Below are 27,207 nucleotides of genomic sequence, written 5' to 3' on the forward strand. Positions count from 1 at the left end.
CACCAATGTCTTTGCTCATTTCCCAGCTTCCGGTCAAAGATCATCTGTTCCTCATCACAAATTTCCAGGCACTTGAGAGGCAGAGGGAATCTCACAGAACGTGGTGCCTCTGAATTTATAGATACCAATCTGAAAAGGTAAGAATCTTTTGCATCTGGCTGTTGAAAGAATGTGTCTGTCTCTGAGTAAGTTAATACCCCTGAACATGGTCGAGTGAAGGAACTTCTCAAAAATGATTTTCTTTCAATGATTCTGCCAGTGGCATTGGGTATGGACTAAAAAAAAATCTGAGGACTCAACCATTTCATCCCCAAGCTCCTGAAAATAACAATGAAGTTTGTCGGATGTCATTCACGCACCATGGAAATGCGGCTCCCTTTCCTGGAAAGATTCAAATGCTTTACACAACCAACTTAGTTGCTGCTCATCCTCTTGCATTTGTGGCAAAAGCTGCTCCACGTTGACAAATGTGAAGTAGTAGATTTTGGGCAAAAGAAGAGGATGAACATGTACCCTAAATGGGAAGATTCTCAATGGAGCGGAGAAACGGAGATCTAGAGGGGCAGCTTCACAGATCTTTAAAAGCAGGCTTGCAGATAGGAAAAGCCATCAAAGGGAAAAATGGGAATCAGGGTTTTATATGGATTCGTGTGCCAGCCTTGCCTCAGTGAGAAGCACTCTCGCCTCTGAGCCAACAGATTGTGGGTTCAAGTCCCACTCTCGAGACTTGAGCTCATAAGCTAGGCTGACACTCCAGTGCAGTACCGACGGAGCGCTGCACTGTCGGAGGTGCCGTCTTTTGGATGAGACGTTAAAACGAGGCCCCATCTGCCCTCTCAGGTGGACGTAAAAGATTCCCCGGCACTATTTCAAAGAAGAACAGGGGAGTATTCCTGGTCTCCTGGACAACATTTATCGCTCAACCAATACCTAAAAACAGATGATCTGGTCATTATCATGTTGCAGTTTGTGGGAGCTTGCTGTGAGCATATTGGCTGCCACTTTTTCTACATTACAACAGTAACTACACTTCCAAAAAGTACTTAATTGGCTGTAAAGTGCTTTGGGACGTCATGAGGTAATGAAAGGCGCTATAGAAATGCAAGTCTTTCTTTTTATGTGTGGGCATTGAATACAAAAGCAAGGTGGTGATGAGGAATCTGTACTAGACTTTGATTATGCATCATTGGGAATAGTGCATGTGGTTTGGGCACTACACTAAAGACAGTACATTGGTACCTTCGAAAAGGCGCAATGTTGATTCACGAGGACAATTCTAGGGAGGAGGGGATATAATTTAGATGAGAAACTTGAAAAACTATGGGTGTATTCTCTGAAATAGAGAAGATTAAAAGGGAATCTAGGAACATAGGAATAGGAGCAGGCCATTCAGCCCCTCCAGCCTGATTTGCCATTCAAGTAGATCATGGCTAATCTGTATCTTAACTCCATCTACCCACCTTGGTTCAGTAACCATTAATACCCTTGCCTAACAAAAATCTATCAATTTTTGGTTTAAAATTTTCAATTGACCCCCAGTCTCATCAGCTTTTTGGGGGAGAGAGGTCCAGATTTCCACTCCCCTTTGTGTGAAGAAGTGCTTCCTGACATCACCCCTGAATGGCCTAGCTCTAATTTTAGGTTATGCCCCCTTGTTCTGGACCTCCCCTCACCAAAGGAAATAGTTTCTCTCTATCTAAAAAGTTTAAAATTACAAAAGGGTTTGAGTGGGTGTAACAGGGCCAATCCCCCCATGGTGGCACATTCATTCCGCACACATCGTGGAGTGGGGAGGTAGGCCCAACTGCCAGCGTTGTTTCGCTCCGAATTGCCAATCAAATTCATGGGGATCTTCGGGGAGTGTGCGCGTCTCCACTACATCGCCGAGTTTTATGCAACCCTCGTTAAATCAATCCCACGGTGAATGCCATGTGTTTTCAGGCCTCTTCACACGTTGCGCTGCTCGCCCGTTCATGACGAGCATTTCTGAGCTTCACTGCTGTTTACTTGAAAAGTTAGAATCTCAAAGCAGCCATTGACAGATGGGCAGTGATTTGCAACACCTAAAAACATTCACCGATCAGAAATATATCCCTCAACTTACACTTGATGAAGAAAAATAATAAATGATACAAGGAAAGAGCAAGTTAATGAGATTAGGAGTGGGTGGATGGAGTTAAGATACAGATCAGCCATGATCTAATTGAATGGCAGAACAGGCTCAAGGGGCTAAATGGCCTACTCCTGTTCCTATGTTCCTATTAGAGTTGATAACTCCCAAAATGGATTCAGGCTGATGCAGGCACGATGGGCTGACCGGCCTCCTTCCATGCTGAAATTTCTACGTTTCTATATTTGACTCAGGTACAATTCTTATCAAGGTCCTTACTTCAACATTTTGATGTGAGACTTGAAAAACTTATTACACCCCTAACAGCGACTGTGTAGTTTCTCAAACATCTTTTGAACAGATGAAGCGTAATCCATCATGTCTGAGCGTGTGTGCTCATTTTACAAATGTCTGAATTTTATGAATAGTTTTGGCTATCCATTAAAACCACATGACAAAAGCATTTCAAATCTGACGTTCCTGAAAATCATTTTTTTTAAAAAAAAACATTTTGCTCACTTTTCAGATGGCTATCTTTACACAGCTTTCCTTCAGACAGAACAACATCAACAAAAACGTGCATTTATATAGCGCATTTAATGTGGTAAAACATCCCAAGGTGCTCCACAGGAGCGATTATCAAACAAAATTTGACACCGAGCCACATAAGGAGGTATTAGGACAGTTGATCAAAAGCTTGGTCAAAGATGTAGGTTTTAAGGAACGTCTTAAAGGAGGAGAGAGAGGTGGAGGGGCAGAAAGGTTTAGGGAGAGAATTCCAGAGCTTAGGGCCTCGGCAGCTGAAGGCACGGCCGCCAATGGTGGAGTGATTAAAATCGGAGATGTGCAAGAGGCCAGAATTGGAGGAGTGCAGAGATCCAGGAGGGTTTTAGGGCTGGAGGAGGTTGCAGAGAAAGGGGGGGACGAGGCTGTGGAGGCATTTGAAAACAAGGATGAGAATTTTAAAATCGAGACGTTCCCGGACCGGCAGCCAATGTAGGTCAGCGAGCACAGGGGTGATGGGAGAATGGGACTAGGTGCGAGTTAGGATATGGGCAGCAGAGTTTTGGATGAGCTCAAGTTTATGGAGGGCGGAAGATGATAGGCCAGCCAGGAGAGCATTGGAATAGTCGAGTCTAAAGTTAACAAAGGCATGGCTTCAGCAGCAGATGAGCTGAGGGAGGAGTGGAGACGGGAGATGTTACAGAGGTGGAAGTAGGCGGTCTTGGTTATGGAGTGGATATGTGGTTGGAAGCTCATCTCAGGGTCAAATAGGACGCCACGGTTGCGAACGGTCTGGTTCAGCCTCAGACAGTGGCCAGGGAGAGGGATGAAGTCGGTGGCTAGAGAGCGGAGATTGCGGTGGGAACCAAAGACCAAAGAAGGTGATGTTATCTAATGTTCCTGCTACAGTCTGTTTCAACACTACCTTGTGAAGTTTTGTCGATTGAGGAGAGGCAGGACTTGAGTGGCTGGTGTTTCGAGAGCAATATATGGAGATACTTGATCAGTTCTGGTCACTTGTTTTGGCGCCTTAAGCAACATGGTGAACCATATGGCCAACAGCCCCATACCAAACTTAGAAAATCCTGCAAGACCCATTGACTCGCATTTAATTGTTCCATGCTTGCCTGTTGAACATTGGCCAGCTTACTATAATTTTTGCCCACATGTTCAATCTTATTTTACAAGTTTATAGACAATAGCAAGCTGTTCCTCTTGGATTGCAGAATTTGCATTCCTCGCATCAACTCTGGTCCATACATGCTTTTAATCATAACTGTACTGAATGGTTTTCAATTTAATAATGATACTGTAGATTACACTCTGTCAGTGCTTAAAACAATATTTGAATCAGGAGAAGTGTCATCATGCTCATCACTAGCTTCCATGTTAGTATCCTTGGCACCTTCCACCATTACAAAAAAGCCGAGAGGTGATGATAAATCCAGCTCACCCTCCCAGGAGCAGCTTTAACTGAGGGCACAGGAGCTAACCTTACTTTCAAATATAAAGGATAGGGCACTTCAGCCGCAGAGTCTAGAGCAGACTTAACGTTACTTAAGATGCTGACAGCGTTAAGGCGTGTAGGGTTGCTACTGAACTCTGAGGGCCAGTATCATATTTGTGGAGAAGCACCTTATTTCTACCTGTTCTGCTGGAAAGAGTTACTTTGTTTCTAAAGTTGTCATTGTCCAACTGTGAAGGCAGATTTCCCAATTACAAATAGCAAGGGACTTGAAGACAACCCATGCTCTTTGACAGTTGACTGAAACTTTGGTTGAAAAGCACAAGTTTGGTCCGAGCTGGACAATACATATTAACAATGTATTTTGGTGGAAACACTTTCTCACAAGTTCAGACATGAGACGATGTCGCAATGTCGGTAAACACTATACCAGTAACCTCCTTATGGCAGCAAAGGACCCCTCGTCATAGCCTGTAATGATGCCACTTCAGTCTCATTAACAGAGGAATAACGAAGTTAAATAGTGTAGGGTTTTACTGTCTTTGCATATGTATGAATTGGTATAAATTGCCGTATTCACATATTTAGTATGCTCTTCGGTTTGTGTGCACACTTCAATCATTTGAATTTGTGAATGTTGCTACATTCTATTCCTTGTTAGCCAAAACTTTTACAAGCACAGAGAAACCCAAATCAAACAGTGAAGAAACGCAAGGAATTAGAGAAGATAAAATTGCTGGCGCAAAGTATTACCTTCAGGTAGTTTAATAACCGTGTCCATTATCTGCTCTGTCTAACCCTGTAACAAGCTGACCAACTGTCTCCTAGAATCATAGCACGGAAGGAGGCCTTTTGGCCCATCGAGTCAGTGTCGGCTCTCTGCAATAGCAATCCAGCAAGTCCCACTAGCCCATCCTATCCCCGTAGCCCTGCAAATTTTTCGCTTTTAAGTACTTATCCAGTTCCCTTTTGAAGGCCATGATTGAATCTGCCTCCACCACCCCCTCTGGCAGTGCTTTCCAGATCCTAACCACTTACTGTCACCTTTGGTTCTTTTGCCAATCACCTTAAATCTATGTCCTCTGGTTCTTGACCCTTCTGCCAATGGGAACAGTTTCTCTTTTTCTACTCTGCATAGACCCTTCCTGATTTTGAATATCTCTATCAAACCTCCTCTCAACCTTCTCTGTTCCAAGGAGAACAACCCCAGCTTCTCCAGGCTATCCACATAACTAAAGTCCCTCATCCCTCCAGTAAATCTCTTCTGCACTCTCTATAAGGCCTTTACATCTTTCCTAAAGTGTGGTGCCCAGAACTAGACACAATACTCCAGCTGTGGCCGAACTAGTGTTTTATAAAGGTTCATCATGACTTCCTTGCTTTAGTACTCTGTGCCTCTACTTATAAAGCCCAGGATCCCCTATGCTTTTTTAACCACTTTCTCAACCTGCTCTGCCACCTTCAACGATTTATGTACACATACCCCCAGATCTCTCTGTTCCTGTACCCCTTTTAGAATTGTGCCCTCTAGTTTATATTACCTCTCCTCATTCTTCCTAACAAAATGTATCACTTCGCATTTTTCCGCGTTAAATTTCATCTGCCACGTGTCCGCCCATGTCACCAGCCTGTCTATATCCTCTTGAAGTCTATCACTATCCTCCTCATTGTTCACTACACTTCCAAGTTTTGCGTCATTTGAAAATTTGGAAATTGTGCCCTGTACACCCAAGTCCAAATCATTAATATATATCAAGAAAAGCTGTGGTCCAATACCGACCCCTGGGGAACACCACTGTGCACCTTCCTCCAGTCCGAAAAACAACTGTTCACCACTACTTTCTGTTTCCTGTTATTTAGCCAATTCTGTATCCATGCTGTTACTGCTCCTTTTATTTCATGAGCTTCAATCTTGGTGACAAGCCTATTATGCGGTACTTTATCAAATGCCTTTTGAAAGTCCATATACACCACATCAACTGCATTGCCCTCATCCACCCTCTCTGTTACCTCATTAAAAAACTCTATCAAGTTTGTTAAACACAATTTGCCTTTAACAAATCCGTGCTGACTTTCCCTAATCAATCCACACTTGTCCAAGTGATTGCTAATTCTGTCCTGGATTATAGTTTCTAAAAGTTTCCCCACCACCGAGGTTAAACTGACTGGCCGATAGTTGCTGGGTTTATCCTTACACCCTTTTTTGATCAAGGGTGTAACATTTGCAATTCTCCAGTCCTCTGGCACCACCCCCGTATCTACGGATGTTTGGAAGATTATGGCCAGTACCTCCGCAATTTCCACCCTTAATTCCCTCAGCAACCTAGGATGCATCCCATCTGGACCGGGTGACTTATCTACTTTAAATACATCTAGCCTTTCTAGTACCTTCTCTTTATCAATTTTTAGCCCATCCAGTATCTCAACTACATCTTCCTTTACTGAGACTCTGACAGCATCTTCTTCCTTGGTAAAGACAGATGCAAAGTATTCATTTAGTACCTTGGCCTCCATGAGTCGATCTTCTTTTTGGTCCCTAATTGGCCCCACCCCTCCTCTTACTACCCGTTTACTGTTTACATGCCTAAAGAAGACTTTTGGATTCCCTTTTATGTTTGCCGCCAGTCTATTCTCAAACTCTCTCTTTGCCCTTCTTATTTCCTTTTTCACTTCCCCTCAACTTTCTACATTCAGCCTGGTTCTCACTTGTGTTATCAACCTGACATCTGTCACTCGCCCCTTTTTTCTGCTTCATCTTATTCTCTCTCTCTTCTGTCATCCAGGGAGCTCTGGCTTTAGTTGTCCTTCCTTTCTCCCTCGTGAGAATGTACCTAGACTGTACCCGAACCATCTCCTCTTTGTTCGATTGCAGTTCTGCCTGTCAATCTTTGATTCCAATTTACCTGGGCCAGATCTGTTCTCATCCCACTGAAATTGGCCCTCTTCCAATTGAGTATTTTTACTTTAGAGTGGACCATGTCCTTTTCCATAGCTATTCTCAACCTTATGATACTATGAACATTGTTCCTTTGTCTATGTTACTGTTTCCCTCGTTTTTCGCCTGTCTCCTGGGACCTTCAGAGAATGCTTGAGACAGCATTTCAAACTGTATGTTTCACTGCCCAAACAACCAACAATGGCACCTTCTCATCAATAAACAGCTTTTTCATGAGTCCATTCTTGCCTTTCCTGCCTGCAGCTATGCATCATTTTCCCCATTGCTCGTATATTGCATGTTCCAATAAGTTGCACAGGCCCATGACTTGCATATCATATTTCACCTCAATTAGCTTCCCAATTCTGATTGGTGTCTTCAAAATTACCTGTGAGTAATGTGAACACTTGAATAACAGGAAGTTGGCATGCACTTCAGAACTCTGCGAATATCACATGATTCCTGACTGCTTACAGATCAGCAATAGGTGTAAATCGAACCCTAGGTGTGAGAAATGGAAAGAACACAAAATATAATTTCTGTCGCTTTCCCTTTTTAAAAGTTATTCCCCCCACCCCCTGCAATTTGTCTCCTCCTCTCCTGAAGACACTGAGTCTTGCTGCCATACAGTTCCAGGAGTGCTGGCAGCCCTCCAGTGCCTCACCCAAGTGGCCATTCTTCATGTATGGGCCTAGGCAGTAGAGGATAGGTTTGCCTGCTCAGTGCCCAGGGTGTAAGAGCCTGTGGTGGTGTGGAAGCCCCGTGGCAAAATCTGACACAAGCTGCTCGCTATGTTCATGTCCACTGAAATGAACGAACGGAAAAATCACGGGCAGCTCGTGCTCGACTTTGCAACATTGGCTTGTGCTCCGCCAAGCTCTTGAACCCTGCTGCTGAAACTAAGGATGATCGGTTCATGGAATGGACTTCCATAAAGAGTAGTGGAGGGGGGGTGGGTAACTCTGGGATCATTTAAGAACCAACTGAATGCTACAATGACTTTAGGGTCTTTCTGAATGGATGAATTAAGATGGGCTGAATGGCCTTCTTCATCCGTAAAGATCTTGTGATTGTGTGAAGAGGAAACCTACCCCTTAGCGATTGTTAGTAGCCATTTGATTGTGGAAAGCATCCCAGATGCACCAGACCCTGTATTCAGCTAACATCCACAAGACGCACACTTTACAGCACAGGTCACTCGATCGAGAACAGGAACAGGAAAAGGAAGAGGAAGCCCTGGTTGATGTAGCTCCTCCCCAACCCATGGTCTCTGAGGCAGTGAGGTAGTCCCATCGTGGAAAGTTCTGAAATTGAATTGAATAAAATCTGGTCATTTGTGGGTTGGCAGTGGAAACAAAAATGACCAGGACAGCTGCTGAATTGCCGCTGGTTCACCAATGTCCTGCAGGGGAGAGAACCTGCCACTCCTACCCAGGCTGGCCTACACATGACTCCAGTCCCAGATTACATGGTTGATTCTTAATGCCCTCAGGGGCAACTAGAGGTGGGCAATAAATGCTGCCTTGCTAGTGTTGCTCACATCCCAAGAACAATTGTTTTTTTTAAGAAGCCCATAGCAGCTGGCACCCAAAGGAGATGAACTAATTTACTATGGACTGGGGATTGAACTGGGAATCTTCCTCATCTTAACAACTGAGCCACCAGGGGAGCTATAGTTGGTATTGGTACATAATTTGGTACACTAAACACATTACCTAAACCACATTGGTATAAAATCATACTGATTGTACAAGCTGCTCACATATTCTCAGATGGTTTAAAAAGTCACAGAAAAATATGGGGTTACAGACTGACAATTAGAGCAAACTTTGCAGATAACACTGCAGCCATCTGAGCACTGCCATGTGGTGCTCGTGACATGACAGCGACAGCTAGTTGCTATGGAAACCATTGCTGTTTGAGGTCCTGTTTGAGTCAGACGCACTGTGCAAATTTCTGTTGGAAACCTGTAAAAATGCCAGCTTGTGGAGAGCTGAATCAGCAGTAGGGGCAGGCCACAGTCTGAAAAAAGAAACAACTGAAGATAATAGCAGAGAAAGGGAAAAAAAATGAGCTCTGGGAAATTCAGATTTTTCGAAGGCAAGTGTGCAACCAATTATGGGGTGATGATATATGAACGTGCTGTACTTTGTACTGTCCTTTTTCAGCTCCTTTAGGGGGATTTCCTGCATATTATAAGATCAACTGCAACTGAAAGAGCACATTATCTCAGGCACTGTGCCCTCAGTCAGCTGACCCCCAGCCACACAGTCAGGGAGCCAAGGTGAAATGGGATCATCCTGTGCCAATTCACAGCCGCTATTCATATAAAGAAATGAGAATTCTTCGAGGGTGGAAAATTTATCTCCACACGAGATGAATCATTTATGACCAAGTACTAAGCATATGTAAATAAGTGCTGAGCTGCTGCAGTAAATATCAGTAAGAGATGGTCCAAACTCCAACACCCTCCTTCTCACCCTCACCTAACCAAAAAGAAAGTTCTTCCAGTGCTTTGTCGGGAGATTTCTGTAGTGAAAATGGTCAACCTCAAAAATGTAGCATGGAAAATAAACAGCTATTTAAACAGGGTTGTACTGTGACTCCAGTACAAATGAAAGCACAATGTAACGGTTTAAAAAGTGAGTGAAACTCGGATTATTTGTGAGAACAGATCAGAAACACCTCGCCAACAGTTCCCTGTTGGCTTAGTCGGCACACAGATCAGGAACAACCCCCATTCAATACCTGGTCTGCAAGGACTTACCAGGGAAGAAGTAAGGGAGTTATGATTGGCCTCAGCAACGAGGAAAATCAGCCAAGCTGCCTGCACTTGATAGTAATCCAGTGAGCCCTTGTTTTTTTTTATTCGTTCACGGGATGTGAGCGTCGCTGGCGAGGCCAGCATTTATTGCGCATGCACGGTTATCGAGGGAGAACCTGATTGTGTTCGGCTGTAGTGACCAGTCTGCCAACAGGCATTGTCTAGGCTCACACATGAAGAATGCAGAGGTACCAGAGATACTGACACCCAGTGAACCATACCCCAACAAACACCACCTTCAGGACAGAAGGGCAGCAAATTGAAGAGGTGCGGGGGAAGGCAAAACAAGAACAATTGGACTTGCTCTTCCTGACTTTGTAATTATTTCTCATTGCATGGTATTTACACCCATTTAACCCAATCATTTGTTTTAATAGCAGCAAAGGAAATTCAGTGCTCAGTGGGTTCACTACTGAACAAGAATGCTAAGGCAACAGTTTGTGAACATGGAAATGTACCAGGAAATTGAGGATAAGCAGCTGATTGAAGAACAAGACCTGCTGATGCTAGATGGCTAGACCCACCAGGCCAGCCTACCCTCAACTCCCTGGATGCACATAACTGTGTTCTAAAAAAAAATACTTTTTTAGGACTTTTATTTTTTCTCCCCTCCCCCTCTCTGCATCGTATCTGACTGAGTGCCTCTGGGGAGGTGGACTGCCAGACTCCTGTCCAGGCCAGCCTGTAACAGGCCCTTTGGAGGTGTGTCAGGGTAACCTCATTGTAGTTTTCTCTCTAACCTTCTTTCCCTCTCAGCCTCTGCTCAGTATCTATGCGCATTGGTACTTACTGTGTGGGCGAAGAGAGAGGCAAACGCACCCAACAACAACTTGCATTTATATAGCATCTGTAACGTAGGAGAACATCCCAAGGTGCTTCACAGGAGTGTAATCAGACAAAATTTGACACCGGGCCACATAAGGAGATATTAGGACAGGTGACCAAAAGCTTGGCCATAGAGGTTGGTTTTAAGGAGCATCGTAAAGGAGGAGAGAGAGGTAGAGAAGCGGAGAGGTTTAGGGAGGGAATTCCAGAGCTTAAGGCCTAGGCAGCTGAAAGCACGGCCGCCAATAGTGGGGCGAAGGAAATCAGGGATGCGCAAGAGGCCAGAATTGGAGAAGCTCAGAGATCTCGGAGGGTTGTAGGGCTGGAGGAGATTACAAGGATAGGGAGGGGCGAGGACATGGAAGGATTTGAACATGAGGATGAGGATTTGAAAATTGAGGCGTTGCCTGACTGGGAGCCAATGAAGGACAGCGAGCACAGGGAGAACGGGACGGTGCGAGTTAGGATACGGACAACAGAGTTTTGTATGAGCTGAAGTTTACAGAGGGTGGAAGATGGGAGGCCGGTCAGGAGAGTCTGAAAGTAACAAACCCATAGCACAATACCCACATCACCACACCACTCACATGACTGCTTTTTATAAATAACTTCAAAATGATGAAGAAACTGCCTTTGTTTTGAATTGGTACATTCAGCCTCGGAAGAGCACATGAAAGGTATTGCAACTGTATACCTCACAAGGTGGTCCTTGACTGAATGTGAAATGGTAGTAGGAAGCCAAATAGATACAGCATTGTCTAAGGGTGCATTCAGATTCAGAATCATATTCATAGTGGTTCGAATAAGGAGTGAACTGAGATCACCTGATCACCCAAAGACAAATTCTGAGTTAACTGAACAGGAAGTTGAAGGTTGTTCCTAACCAGACAGAGTGTCTGCCACTTGAGCTGATCTGCAACTTCTTCTGAGTATGTTGTGCCACTTCTAAGCACAAGTAGCTCAATACATTGGATCTCAGGGGAGTAGAATAATTGGGTTGCCTCGCTGAAAAGGCCTTTTATCATCTGATCTTGAAAACACATTGACGTCAAACACAGAGGAGACCAAAGCCCAGACTTTCTCACATGGGTTCATGTGCTGCTGCCTGAGAATGCGCTTTACCACTTCTAACCACAAGTAGCTCAGTCGTTTGGATCTCGGGGGAGTAGAGTTGTTGGGTTACCTTGATGAAAATACATCTGATCATGAAACTATATTAACCTCAACCAGGGAACAGACTACAGTCTAGACCATCCTACACTCTCCAATGGGGGGTGGGGGGAAGGGAAGCTTCAACATCCTAAGAGCAAGTCTCGAGGCTACCCACAGAAACAACAGTGTGATGACATCAATGAAAACCTTTGAGCTGTTGGACAGAAAACGATTCAAGTTAACTAGCATGTTACAAAGTGCCAAATGATTGAGGAGTTCATGTTATCAAATTTTTACTGAGGAATTATTGACCGAATGTATTAAATTCGGATTACAAACCACATGTTCCTCAACCGTTTTATCACAGCTTAGAAGCGTGTGGAGTATTCTTCGGCCTTCTGATTTTCAGAACGTAAGACTTTTGAACAGAATGATTGTGGTGGATATGATCACACCAATGTTTATGTAGGGCACAATGTCTACCTTTACTGTAACCATAGCAATCTGAAACAATCTGTGCTATTTGAGTCTATTTCAGCAGAGAGAAAGAACATAGCAGAATGGAGAAAATTTGGGAAACAGCTCAGTTTTCTTTTAATGAAACCATACAATTGCAGCTGGCCCTAGAGACATACATGCGCAGATATAGACAATACACAATAGCACAATCATGCAAACACAAATAAATAAATAATACATCCATGGTAGATACATGCAGTGTTGTAACTAAGCTTATTTTAGAGATTGGGACCAAATATTGTGGAAAAATTACACTTCAACACACTTTAATGTTGTGCAATAAGCCTTTTGTGTGACATTCTTAATTCAGAGCCTCACGTTGTTCAGACCACCTGACAGCACTGTGGGAGAACCTTCACCACACCGACTGCAGCGGTTCAAGAAAGTGGCTCACCACCACCTTCTCAAGGGCAACTAGGGATGGGCAATAAATGCTGGCCTCGCCAGCGACGCCCACATCCCATGAACGAATAAAAAAAACCACCAGTGACAGACCTGTAACCATGAGCACATCACTCTAGTGTTACACACTTCAAAATGTTCTTGCCAGACATAACCCATGTTTGGAAGACAAAGTCTATCATTGAACTGCTGGGTATTTATAATAATTCCACATAAAAAACTTACATATTAGACTTTATTGAAAACCTAGTGTTAGCACAGATATTTACATACACACACATATGATACACATTGGTGCGCACCCAACTTAACACGTATACACACAAGGCACATATATAAGACACACAGCGCTGTCACAAACAGATCACCATCAGCTCATATGCATGTATGCTTATCACACAGGGACACAGACCAGAAATATATGTCATCCACACAGATTGTATTTATCTTTGGTATACTCACCGCAATCTCAGCACACTTACATAGAATACACCCAGCACAGACACACACCCAAAGGGTACACACATCTACGCATATCACATTCAATGCACAAACATTCACAAACCCAATATGCAGACCGCAATCTTAGTCCACGCGTGCACACTGACATCCATACTCCCGTATGACACGTGCAATTTCTACTGAGAGTTTTTCTGATCAACTGCTCCGATTGCACGGGCGCAGAATGGGTACGGGGGGATTGGGAAAAGTGAACAAGCATGCCTCGGGCATTATTTTGTTCCTGACTCCTTCTGCCTGCCATTTGCCAGCTGGCTGCACTTCAAGTGCAACGTTGCTTGGGTGTATTTTTTGTGCCATAGCCGCATTCAAGTTCCAAGACATGTAAACGAATATCTGGCATTCATTTATATACTTTTGCTTTGAAAACTTATTTTGAATGGGCACAATAGAAGTGTAACTGTACCTGTAATAACATTTACAGATAAAATTAAAATTTGCATTTGTGTAATGGCTGCTCATTTTTCCTGCACTGTGTGCCTGCAGCAATAACTTTTTTGGGGGGGTTGGGGGGGGGCGGAGCAGAATAAAAATCTCTCATTCTAATTTAGTACCACCATATGCGTTGACTGCCTTATACACTCTCCATTGGGCAGATGTTGCTACAACTGTATCTTGTGAGGTTGGTTTTCCAGTTTTTATTTCCCCCTAAACAATGCCTCTTGACGGTCAAAGAGAGGGGGAACTGCAGGAATACACAACTGCCGAATGGCAGTGATAAAAACTGGGCAACAGTGTCTCAATTCATCATTAAGCTCCACTCAGTCACCACACTTCTGGGGGGAAAAGGAGAAATAAAGCACGCCGCAGCAAAAGGACTTTGCACAAGATTGCCTTGAGTTGCAGAGGCTCTGAAAAATGGGGAAGTCAGAGAAAATCTTTGCAACGAAACCGCACCCACCAAGTAGTCCAGCCCCCTTTAAACTCTGCTGCCTATTTGCATGCACTGACACTCCTCTCTCTACCCAGCTGCAGAGAAACTCGGCAAAACTCTTGAGACGATATTTTCTCTCGCTAACATTTGTAGCTTATATAATCTGATCACTGCTTCCACATTAAAAAAAAGGCTGATCTTACAGTTACCAGTTCCCATTTACAGTTAACGTTCACATCCGGGCTGGGTTGGTTGATTGGTGACTAGTTTGTCTTCACGTAATTTCACCCGGAAAAAGCCAGAGAGAAAAAAAAATTCTTTTGATCACAAAGTAATCAGCCGTGTTAAAAGGTTGGATTCTAGAAGAGTGGGGTCTCCACATTCTGATCGGGCACCTTCAGTGTGACGGACTGCTGAGGTCTGCATGCAAGTGATTCCTATTTCTCATCTGGGTAAGTTTATGAATATTGATCGTTTTACTCCTGTACACTGTGTGTGACCGATTTCATTAGGGAAAACCCAGCAGAGGTGCTGAGTTGCAAACCCAGGGGTCGGTGGTGGTGCAAGCAAGCAAAGTAGTTGCATTTTTGCTGGATTCTGCATTTTTGCGCCATTTGCTCGACCCCTTTCTCCACTTTTTTGGAGTTGTAACAAAGATTAACAAAGTGACGGCCTTGGTGCAGAAACTCTTTTATGCTGCTTTTTACCAGTTGATACCCAACAGTAATGTTGCAACTTAAGAGATTTGAAGCAAGGATTATTAAAATCAAGTATTGTCTGTCGTTGGGTGGGTTGACAAAAACGCATGGGAGGTGAATTTTCAAGCTTGTCTTTTGATCGTATAATACATGATTATGCATGCAGTGTGCAAAGGTTCAAATTTGGAACAGGGACCAACTTTTTGGACGGCTGCAGAAAATATGTCTGCACTATCAAGGTCGTCACTGTGCTGCTGCTGAATGTTGGTGCCTCTCCAATGTGAGGAACCAGTAGAGCAATACCCCACAGCAATTGGTGTGACATGACATTCATGCAAGCAATGGATTCTAATACATAACACACAAATGATGCACTACCTCCAGTTATAAATCAACTCAAATTTCATAATTATCGTACCACGGCTTCAGGCAACAGGCTTGTTAGTGATATGGTGATATTGTTGAGAAATGTCAGACATTTTCTTGGTGTGCATGATCCTTATTTTGTGTGATTTTTAAAAATCCATTCATGGGATGTGGGCATCATTGGCAAGGCCAGCATTTATTGCCCATCCCAGTGACGATGAAGGAATGGCGATATATTTCCAGGATTTCCCCACTTTCGAGATTTGTGGTGAACAGCTTTTTCAAAAATATTTGTTCTCGGGATGTGGGTGTCACTGGCGAGGCCTGTGTTTATTCCCATATGCAGTTGTCTTGAGAAATAGGGTGGGTGGGCCTTCTCTCTGAACTGCTGCAGTCATTGAGGTGGCAGTGCTCCTTGCGAAGGTGGTAGGGTGGAGCTGGACCAGACAGTTCAGAGGGAGAGGGAAACATTGGAGGTGTAGGGGTACACCAGCTTTCTCTCACACACTTCCAGGCTGCCTACTCAGGGGTGGCAATAGTGGGGGCCTGGGAATAGGGCAACTGCCCTCTTCGTTACTGCTGTTCAGTGACCGTGAAGACCAAAGGAGGGAAAGAGAGAACTGAAGAGATAGGTGCACATTTTCACTGACAATCTATCAAAATTACTAATGGGCCATTCCAGTTGAACTTGAATCTAGTCACAATTTTTTGACTACAAAGTACAATGCACTCCACACAAGCAGGAATGCACTGGAAATATAGTCACAATCGTAAAATGCTAAGGGTGGGGTCAAATTCCTGCTGACAGTAATTGTAAAAGCACACTGCTGGGTGGTATACTTTTATACTCTTTTTTTATTGTGACGACATTATTACACTCAAGACTTGCAGTGCAAGACATGCAGACAAGACACAACTGATAATGTTAAAGGATAGTAGACAAAAAAACGTACTGATTAAGATTAAAGATACGGCCAGCAATATGATCATTGAGTACACTCAAATGCGCATGTGTTTGTGTTTGTGTGTGTGCAAAGGATTAGGTGAGCAACTATATAGACTTGTCTCAGGTCATTGGCAGCATTGCTGAATCCATTAGGTACCGCACAGTCACCTTTTCATTTCTGTTTCAAGCCCTCTCCTTGAGGATCAATGGCAAGACTGCAAATAATTCAAGATATCTGCTTTAGAATGACCCATTCCCCCACAGAAACACACACACATAGGCATGCAAAGATGCTTACTTTGGAACAAATGGCCAGTAATTTGTAGGAATTCTTTGGAATGAATTTTCAAACAGGTTTTTACAAGAAAGAAAAATCTTGCATTTATATCGTGACCTTTTAATCTCCTCAGGATGTCCCAAAGTGCTTCATAGCAATGACTTTTGAAGTTATTCCGGAAAATGCAACTGACAATTTGTGTACAGCATGGTCCCACAGACATCAATGAGATAAATCACCAGTTAATCTGTTTTTGATATTGCTGCTTCAGGGATGAATGTTGGCCAGGACACTGGGAGAACTCCCTGCTCGTCACGAATAGTGCCATGGGATCTTTTACATCTACCTGACAGACAGTTGGGGCCTTCAGCTGCACTGAAGTGGAGGTTAGGACCTTATTGTGCCCAACTGGTAGAGATTAAGCACTGTTTAGTCAGTTGCTTATGTACAGTATCGCAGCACTTTTCTGTCAGAAACGGAGGGCAGTGTCAATTCAATCTACCAACCACAGCTCATTTTTTTCAAGATGCATCTGTGTGCACAGCATTAAAGGGTGTTACTGTTCCGCAGGACAGTTTAATTTGCTCAAACCCATGACATCATGCATAAAAACCTGCAACATTTTAGCGGCTAAAATGGTGACGAGACAAAGTAAGATAGTTCCCACTTTGTGACATGTATATTGCCAAGAAGAAAATGATTGTATCACACATTACTTTAGAAGAGCTTCATTGTGTTGAGTAAACTGTAAAAGACTGTTGCTAGCACATGACAGAGTCGTCTTTTCAGATCTTTTTCTTGGAAGGATTGAAGTTGCAATTCAACCTTTTTCAAAGTCTCCGACTGAAAAACAAGCAGTGTCCTCTCTGAATATTTACAATTATTGACCCACTTCAATCGCTTTTAATATTTTTCTTTTACAACATAAACAATTTGTTTTTCTTGGCAATTTTATCCCCATCCTCCTCTTCTGAGGATTTTGACTGCTCGTCTAAGTAACCAATAATAACATTATTAACCCTAACAATATGTGCTGGGAGGCAACTTATCTGTTCGGGGGGAGGGAGGGAGGCTCCATGGCTGAGCCCAATCCTGTCCTCAGCTGAGATTCGCGTACATGCACTGAATAGTGGTCAGCAGCAGGAATCCTGGTCGATTTCCCCCTCCCTGATCAAGGGGATCCACCCCCCCTCCCTCCGAGGTCAAAATCAGACTGGGGATTGAACCTGAGATATTCCCAGTCTGTATGACTCAGCTAATTGCTGTAGAAATGTGTTGAGTCAATGTGGGAAAACGCTTGAAGAAAAAACTGTCCGAAAAAGACAACTAACTGGTGGTTGGCAGTGTTTATGGTGTCAATTTTGAAAATGCTAAGTGCAATGTAGCTGCATTTAAAACAGAACCGAGAGCTTTAAGATTATAACGAATAACGATCTGATCACCAGTGGTAGTGAGAATGATTATTAATACCCAAATATAATGGCTGCATTGGTTTTAGTGAGTTGCTTGCATTGTTTCGACTTGTCACATGACAGTAAAGTTTCTTGTGTTTTGTCTGGAGTGAAGACACAAACTTTTTTTTGTACTTTCCATTCTATTTTCTCCCCTCCCCCCCGCCCCCCCCCTCCATGTGTATGTTTCTCCTTGGTTGGGAGATTAACACAGCCAAGCCTACAAGCACTTCTATGGCAACCATTGCAGCCACTTGACAAACCTGCCGAGTGCTGCCCCAGAGTGATTCCCCAGGGAAAAGTTCTTCCTGCCACCTCCACATAGAAAGAAAGAACTCGGCATTATATAGAACGTCTTTCACGACTACAGGACGTCCCAAAGAGCCAATCAAGTCTAGTCACTGTTGTAATGTCGGAAATCACATGGCAATCTCATTTCTGTGGTGGGTGGGAGGGAGATAAGATCAGGTGAGCAAAAATACGCCTCTCAAGGGAAGCTCAAATCCAAATGTCACCTGAAATCCCAACACAGAAGTCAAGAGTCACAGCAGGTCAGTGTCACAACTTGGGCGCTGCCCCATAAAGAGATGAGGATTTAAATGTGTTCACTTATCCGGGTTAAAATGGTACTTGGTCAAATAACTTTTCCTTTCATCAGCAGGCCAGTGTTGCCCGTGGTATCTGAATGTTCTCCGAATGACTAAGTTTTGATCTTGGCGAACAATGTTTTGTTTTGGCAAGCTGAAGGTACTTGCACAATACAACGATGATAACACTAAACAACGGAGTGGAATATCTTTTTACTTGGCCAAGAGTTGTGCTTATATATAATTTTTCAAAAACTTTTTAAAAACATGCCTGAATGAACTGTGTGGGGCAGCTACAAATCTTAACGGCAAAGTGCAGGCGATGTGAATTGTTCAACTTCAGTGTAGTTTTTGGCTCCATTTCACTGGTTTGCCATTCTATCTCCCCATCATATTTCATGTGGAGAACTCTGAATGGGAGTATGAAATTATTCTCTCACATAGTTGCTCTATTTATCGCACACTAAAAAATAATTTCTTTGTGTTTAAAATTAGTTTTTTGCTGTTATTTTTCTGGGGTCTTTGCACATGTGTTGTGACTACATTTCAAAAGTACTTAATTGGTTGTTAAGTGCTTTGGGACGTGAAAGGCATGGGACAGGCTCGAGGGGCAGAATGGCCTACTCCTGTTCCTACGTTCAGTACGTCATAATGGTTTGAGTTATTTTTTTTTGCTAATTTTCTCCTCCATACTGCCACCAGGGGGTGATTCCATGGGTCCCAGTCACTCTCAAGCACCTCGTCCAAGTGGCTTTTATTCACCTACCAGCCTCAACAGCACATGTTGGGTGCCTATTCAACATTGGGGGCATCACAGCCGAACCCGAAGTCCATCTGCAGGTCTTAAGAGAATAGTTTTCAGACATTCAGGCTTTGTTCCTAAAACAGTCAGAACCAGTCCACCCTGAAACCAGCAGTGTGGCAGCACAAGTCATCTGAGCAACAGTGTACAGCTCCACGGACTGCTGGGGCACCAGCTCTTCACCCCTCCCCCAAGAGAAAGGGAGTCTCCAGAGCCACTCCCACATGCCTCCTCGGTGGTTGGTGAAGAGCTTAGATCTAGGCCGTGGCCCTGCCCTCTCCAACACAGGCGCTACAAGCCTAGAGGGACCACCAGTACTGGAGAGAATGTTGGAGGGGAGCAAGAGAGAACTGGGTACGGTAGTGTAGTGGTTATATTACTGGACTAGTAATCTAGAGGCCTGCACGAACAATCCAGAGAACTTGATTTGAAATCCCTCTATAGCGGTTTGAGAATTTAAATTTGGAAATAAAAAGAACTTGAATTTAGTTTTTAAAAAAATGTGGCATCAGTAAAAGCAACCGTCGGATTGCCGTAAAAACCCAACTGGTTTACCAGTGCTCTTTAGGGAAGGAACCTGCCGTCCTTACCCATGTGTGACTCCAGTTCCTCACTAACGTGGTTAACACTTAACTGCTGTCTGAATCGCAAGCCACTCAGTTGCATTAAGTCGCTTGCACATTTTCTGCTTAACTAGGTATGGGCCATAAACGCCCACATCCCGAGAATGAATATTTAAAAAAAAAGAGCCCATATACCCACACATCCATTAAAAATAAAACAGCTGCAGACAAGGCACTTCACCACCTTGACCCTGTCCTTTAACTAAAAAAAACGTCAAAGATACAGTAAGCTCATGATATCCTAAATATATAACAGCTTTTCTTATTTCCCTACATTACAACAGTGACGAAACTCCAGAAGTACTTAATTGGCTGTGAAGCGCTTTGGGATGTCCTGAAGTTGTGAAAAGCCGATACCTTTCTTTAAGTTCAAATAAAAGTGACACAGTGACTATGCATCCCTTTCTCAGATTTTGCTGTTCTTTTTCTCCCCAGGGTAGTGTTAGCCCAGTTACTCACCTCTCCACATCCTTGGTCTGACTGGAGAACAGGCAAGAGAATAATTGGGTCTGTTTCATTAGAACATGTAATTGTGGGTTTATTTGATAACATTGTTTTAAAAGGATGAAGGGATGGGACAGAGGAGATAGTCACAGACGGTTGTGGGGGGGGGGCGGGGGGTCTAGAACGAGGAGACACAGATAGTTGATTAAATGTAATAGATTTAGGACGGAGAGCAGGAGAAACTTTTTTTACACAGAGGATTCTGGCTTCCACTACTGGAGTTGGTGGTTGACCATGTCAACATTTAAGAATAGGTTACTTAGATGGTTGAAAGGGGAAATGGGGATATTGGAACAGGGCAGGCACATGGGATTAAGACTGCTGCTCATGTGGAGGATAAACACCAACACGGACTGGTTGGGCCAAAAGGCCTGTTTCCGCTTTGTGACTTCTAGGCAAATTTCTTCTGTATAAAGAGGTACCTTGGGCTCCCTCCACAAGCATCAGACAGCAACCACCTTGAATAGGCACAGGCCCAACCGTTTCCATCAAGTAGAAGGGATTTACTAGAATGGTACCAGATATGAGGGACTTCAGTTACGTGGAGAGACTGGAGAAGCTGGGGTTGTTCTCCTTAGAACAGAGAAGGTTAACGGGAGATTTGGTCGAAGTGTTCAAAGTCACAAACAGCTTTGATAGAGTAAATAAGCAGAAACCGTTTCCAGTGGCAGAAGGGTTGGTAACCAGAGGACACAGATTTAAGGTGATCGGCAAAAAAGCGTGGGTTTTGCACACTCCACATCACCTGGCTTTACAGCTTTCTCACTGGGTCGGTCTGATTTCACTGTGGCTCATCACAAAATCCTGTCGCTGTTGCTTTCATTTGTTGTGAAACTGGCTGTTTTGTTCAAGCTGTAGATGTGGGGGTAGCTTCAACAGGGAAGTAGTTTTATCACAGATCTCATAACGGCAGTGCCTCTTTTCAACAGACTTCCTTGTCAATCACAAAAATTTACATTCATCGTGTCAGCCAGCTTGATATACTTCTACCGATTTGTTTTTTTGGGGAGGGAGGAGATTCGATAGCAAGGAAATTTCTTGTGATTGCAAACATACTTTCAGTAGCCAGATTCACTGCACAGGAGTTTAATTATGTATGAGTGACAGAAAGAAACATTTTTTTTATACAGCGAGTTGTAATGATCTGGAATGCACAGCCTGAAAGGGTGGTGGAAGCAGATTCAATAGTAACTTTCAAAAGGAAACTGAATAAATACTTGATGGGAAAAAATTTATAGAGCCATGGGGAAAGAGCAATTGGATAGCTCTTTCAAGGAGCCGGCACAGGCATGATGGGCTGAATGGCCTCCTCCTGTTCTGTACCATAGTACTTTGATTCTATTTGTAAAATATTATGATATTGGAGCCTGTCTTTGCATCATTTTGCATGTGATATTGGCATGATCCAAATGACTCATGCCTCTTCATGCTCAAACAAAAAAGGGTTTGTCAAACATTCATTTTGTGGAGATAATGTACATTTAAAAGACTTTCAGGCAATGTTTCTATTCACTCGTTTCCTGGATGAGACTGTGACGTTTTAATTTTTATGATTTGCTGGATATGGTCACACGGGACTCTCAGACCCCATTTTACACACACACATACACAAAGGGAGGGGCATTCAAGCAGTCAGTCTTTTATGGTGAGTCCTTTCATTTGTGCAGTTAGGCTTTCGTTTCACAATAGTTATTTTTCAGGCCTTGTTGACAATTAATGTTACAGAAAGTGAGAATACTATGGCCAGTGACAGCTCCAGTGACACGAAAAATGACTGTTCATGTTAATCCCCACTGCAGTGGACACTGTTTCTTCAGAAGACATGGCAAGGTGTGGTACTGACGCTGAAGTAGCCTGATTGGAAAGCTGATCTTATTGCTACTGGCCTTGTGGGTTTTGCACACTCCACATCACCTGGCTTTACAGCTTTCTCACTGGGTCGGTCTGATTTCACTGTGGCTCATCACAAAATCCTGTCGCTGTTGCTTTCATTTGTTGTGAAACTGGCTGTTTTGTTCAAGCTGTAGATGTGGGGGTAGCTTCGACAGGGAAGTAGTTTTATCACAGATCTCATAACGGCAGTGCCTCTTTTCAAGACTTCCTTGTCAATCACAAAAATTTACATTCATCGTGTCAGCCAGCTTGATATACTTCTACTGATTTGTTTTTTTGGGGAGGGAGGAGATTCAATAGCAAGGAAATTTCTTGTGATTGCAAACATATTTTCAGTAGCCAGATTCACTCGACAGGAGTTTAATTATGTATAATTTATATCAAATTCATTAGTATGGTACAGTCACTAATTTAGCATATATTCGCCTAAAATGAGGGTTTTCCATACCTCTGTTCTATTCCCATTTCCCTCCTGGTTGTGATCTCACCATTTTGTCCACCTATTTAGTGGAGAAGAAACCCAGCTTACTCTGGTCCTGGGACTTCCCCTGGTCCTTCAGAAGGTTGAAGGCAGCTTATGACCCCAGCACACCAATGTTTCTCCCTCCAATTTTCCTTGCCCCTGCCGCCCCCATTCGGGAGTCACCTGGTCTGCATCTGGTGGCTACCCTTTCACTTCTTGGCTGAGGGTGTATCTAATCCAACCACACCACTGTTGTAGGGAACAGACCTCTGGGTGGCAACGAGGTTTGTGAATCCCTGCCTCAATGTTCCCTCGTGTGATCATCTAGTATACTGAAGCCAAACAAGAGACCCTATTGTAGATGGGACCCCAGGCCTATATAGCAGCAATATGAATATTCATGAGAGAAACTCCTACTGGCCTGAGGCCCTTTGCCTCTTGAGGATTCGGCTGCAGATGTCCATGGAATTGCTATGTGCTTTGTGGGAGGCTGCAGTCAAAGCAACTGTTTGTCCATAACTGTACAGATTTGTCTAGTGCACTCCTCCATACTCCTTGACAGACCTTGCAGCGTATTCTGCTGGGATTTAAGTGACTCCTGTAAACGATCGCACTTGGTCATCAACCTCCTTTTTGAAGCAGGCCCCATGAAGTCAGAATCCTGATTTGGCAGTGCCGTCTAATCTGCCGCCCCACTTGCTCCTCTTCACTTGTGACCTGTGATCCCTTGCTTTTGACACAATGTCCACATCATCTTGGATGTGTAGAGCTGTGTTGGTATTGGGCAATGGTGGTGAGAGTGATTCAGGATGCAGCAAGGTGCTGGTTTGCTTGGGGACTACAGCTATGCTGACAGTCTGTCCATCCAGGACTAAAAAAACAGAAGAGTCCCTTCGAGCAGTCACTGCACTACAACATACTGTGCGTTAGATTTTTGAGGTTGAGTCTTGCCTTTGCGTCACTGGCTGAAGGGATGGACAAAACCCAACAAGACCAGGATGGTATGAGCCTAAGCTTGGGAAGGCCTCTGGCTTCACCCTCCCCGACTCCCTTGATGGTAGCTTGCTCAGTAATGTCCAGGGTGATTTCCTGAATCTGAGCCAAGCGTTTGTGGCGTGCATAATTGGAGCAGCTACCATGCATTGCAAACTGTACTTTAGTCTTACCTTGAGGTCAGCCACCTTCTTCCTGTCTTTTAGCAGGTTCTCTTAAGTCCTGCAACAGCATTTACTCTGCCAGTGATCTGCTCTCAAGCTTGCTGAACTGGTCTTTGTTTTTTGAGGAACATCATCTTCTGTGCCATACAGGACAGTCCTACTTTCCCTGAATCAAACCTCCAGCACTTCATCATCGAAGCATGTCTTTCTCATTCCGCACGCTTCCACTCTATAGCAGAATGGTTGAGAACGCCCCTGGCCTGCGCTCCCCTGTAAATGGAGGGGTTCAAATGCCTGCTTGAGCCATTTAACTGCGTAATAATAATTTCTGTTGCCCACGTTGGACAGCATGGGTATGAGATCGCACGTTTTACACATGAGACTAAAAAACAGCAATATGGGGAGGGATGAAGAGCAGGAATTCTCCTAAAAACCTTTTGTAACCCCAGTATAACCCATGAACAGCAGTTTCTGGGCTTACAAATTTGTGTTTACACCACACACCAGCACTCAAACTGCAATACCAATTTTACAACACAAATTAGGAAAAAAAACATACAAAATCTTATTGATTGTGTTTAAAAAGGTTGCATTTTAAGGTCAAATAAGCCATATATGCGGTGGATAATATGCAATGGGGACAACACAATTTGAATGATATTTTCAAAGTGGAAGTGGGTTCTAAAATGTCTTCTCGTGAGCTTGAGACCACCACCAATGCTCTGGATGCACCAGGGGCTGCCAATTGGCACAGAACACCAACATTTGAAAATGCTTGTCTGGGTCCCCAAAGCAAGGTGTCGTCACAGAGTTAACAACATGTTACACTGCTGAGCAAATCTCTTCCATTACAATATTCACAGACAGCACAAGTAAATGGCCATTTTTTTTTGCAAGTCAATAGAATCAGAAATACATGATAAAGAAGGTTGTTTCGATCCGGTTGTGACAAAATATTGCTTCTCATTAACGACAATGTGCATGCCGGCCTTATGCCTGGAATGAATTGCTCACACATGTTCAGTTGCTGCAAACTGAGTTATGCAAAATAAATTAAGTGTTTGAAATTAGGGTAAAAGTGAGGAAAGTAGAAGAGGATTCTGTGCCGAAATGGCACAGAAAGAAATAAACACAGACAATCAATAGATGCATCAGCAAAAGCCAGATAAATAAACGGGGATTCTATATTTCAGAATGTGCAAGAATCTTTGAACATATATTGTGTGTGCAAAGACAAGATAGGCCTTACTCCACATGCTCCCATCTCCTTAAATTGGTGTATTTACATACCACATGTTTAGCGAGTTGCAAAAACCACTAAACTCAGAGTTTAAACCAGGAGTGAGGGCCTGAACTGAAATGGGGGAAAGACTCCGTCCATTTCTATCTCATGTTAGGCCTGGCCCTGTCACCAGATTCAATTTGTAACAGCATCAGAATCCTCTGATGAGACTACCACTCTTTAACTACTTCCAGCTTCCATTATTCACTGCATAAAATGCACGATGATCTGGAAATAAAAACAATCGGAGTTTAAACAAGTGGTGATGTCTTTGAATTTGTGTCTAAATTTTAATCAGTCAAGACATTATGCAAAAATAATGGATAGCCAAAAAGAACTCCACTTGGTTGCCCTGATGGTTTGGTGGGTAAGTACACTGCATGGTGTGGTATGAAACTCCGCCAGGGATCCTGCTTCTGATGGAATCCTGTGATGCCTCTGGAGGTCAGTTGAAGGGTTGTCCTTTGATACCTTCCATGGTTAAATAGCCTGTTGACACTCACTTGGGCAAGTTACTCGGGATGGGGTGGGGGTCACTGCTGGTGCCTGAGTTACCCCAACCAGAGTCAGCATAGAGAAAGGGGACAATACTAGACAGAAAGGCGCCCGACTTCGTAAAAGATTTTTGGAAGTTAATAAAGAGAAAAGGAAAAGCAACTGGTACAGAGTGTCTGCAAGCAGAGACTGCAAATGAATTAAATTGTTACACTGTTGTGTCAAATATTTGGCAGTGATGAGCTGAAAGGTTGCGAATTCTAATGAAGGTGGCTGATTAACTTGTAACATTTCAAACAACGGCTAGCGTTGTGGGTCCTTTAGACGGCTCGTTCAACAGTGTCTCCATTCAAAAAAATAGCAGATTTCAGATCTGTACCCGACTCCTGGTCACCGAGAGCTTTGAAAAAGACAGATTCCACAATCCTGTACTTCTGGCTTAGTTTTCGGAAAGAACGAGCTGATTGTAAAAAGGAATTTAAAAAGTTAAAGATGGGAGTGAAGTGATCTCATCAGTGATGATCTCAGCACCCAATCATTTCTTGGAGGTTTATCTGGACTGTGCCAGCTTTGCAGAAGCTTTACCGGGGGCTCGTGCAAGATGCACTGAAACCAGAGATTTTGGTTTCTGCTAATTCTGACCTCAAAATCAAAACCGTATTTATTTCAGGCTGGACTGTCAGACAGTCTGTACCAGCTCAGGTTGCCCCGAGAACTATCAGCTCAACAGCACCAGTTTGTAGCAGGCCCCTCATAGCCTGTGACAGAGCATTTTTTAACCTCATGCTGTTAAAGTGAAATTTGCAATCGTTTGACTTTTTGCAACTTTCAACAATGGAAAACTGCTCATGCAGAAGGATTGCTCTTTTGGCTGTTCAAAAGGAATGCCAAGTGGAAAAGACATCACCGTACCCAGGCTAGCACACACACTGCTGGGAAGTGAAAAGCCAAAAGAATAAGAATGCATTTGTTCAGAACATTTCAGAAAAAAGGGGTAAATCTGCCCTTTACTGCTTCGGACGCATAGCTTCATGCACCAGGAGCATGTACTGGAAATTCTATGCTCCCTGCCTGACGATTTTCCATTTATTTATTTTAATGAGTGGAAAATCATTGGATAGGACGCCCAAATTCCCAATACACACACCTGGCGTGCAAAACTGTTCTGAGAGTAGTAAAGAGAAAAATTTATCCCAAAGGAACATAAGAAAAGCCAATGATGAGAAAAGGCCATTCAACACACTAATCACTCTTCCAGTATGCCAGTTACCTCAGTGTGGCATCTAACTGCAACTTGAACACCCCTAAAATCTACTTCCCTGCTACGTGCCTGGCAGATTGTTCCAGAGGGATATCGCCCTTTGCATAATGACAGTGTTTTTCTATTTTGAAAGGGTTGTATGAGACGAGAGGGCCAATTCTCCAGCCTGAGTGAGGGAGACGTACTGACAGACATTGCAGACAAGCAGCCAGTGATTTTTTCGTTTGTGCAAACCTGGCTCCCTGCTGGGAGCATGGAATAGGCCCCGAAACA

The 27,207-nt window shown here is 43.5% G+C and overlaps 1 protein-coding gene and 1 long non-coding RNA gene across 3 annotated transcripts in view; one reads left to right on the forward strand and one right to left on the reverse strand.

The window, feature by feature from the left end:
- LOC137335788 (uncharacterized) overlaps positions 1–8,202 on the reverse strand; it is a 74,188-nt gene extending 65,986 nt beyond the window's left edge. For both annotated transcript variants that reach the window (XR_010966496.1, XR_010966495.1), the window contains exons 1-2: positions 8,106–8,202; positions 7,403–7,515 (exon numbers count right to left, since the gene is read on the reverse strand). This is a non-coding gene — a long non-coding RNA (uncharacterized lncRNA). The remainder of the gene's footprint in view (positions 1–7,402; positions 7,516–8,105) is intronic.
- Positions 8,203–14,204: 6,002 nt separating this feature from the next.
- LOC137335789 (pleckstrin homology domain-containing family A member 2-like) overlaps positions 14,205–27,207 on the forward strand; it is an 87,770-nt gene continuing 74,767 nt past the window's right edge. Inside the window, exon 1 of the mRNA XM_068001200.1 lies at positions 14,205–14,581. The gene's annotated coding sequence lies outside the window, so the exon portion shown is untranslated. The remainder of the gene's footprint in view (positions 14,582–27,207) is intronic.

This window comes from Heptranchias perlo, chromosome 20 (genome assembly GCF_035084215.1).
Source record: "Heptranchias perlo isolate sHepPer1 chromosome 20, sHepPer1.hap1, whole genome shotgun sequence".
NCBI lineage: Eukaryota > Metazoa > Chordata > Chondrichthyes > Hexanchiformes > Hexanchidae > Heptranchias > Heptranchias perlo.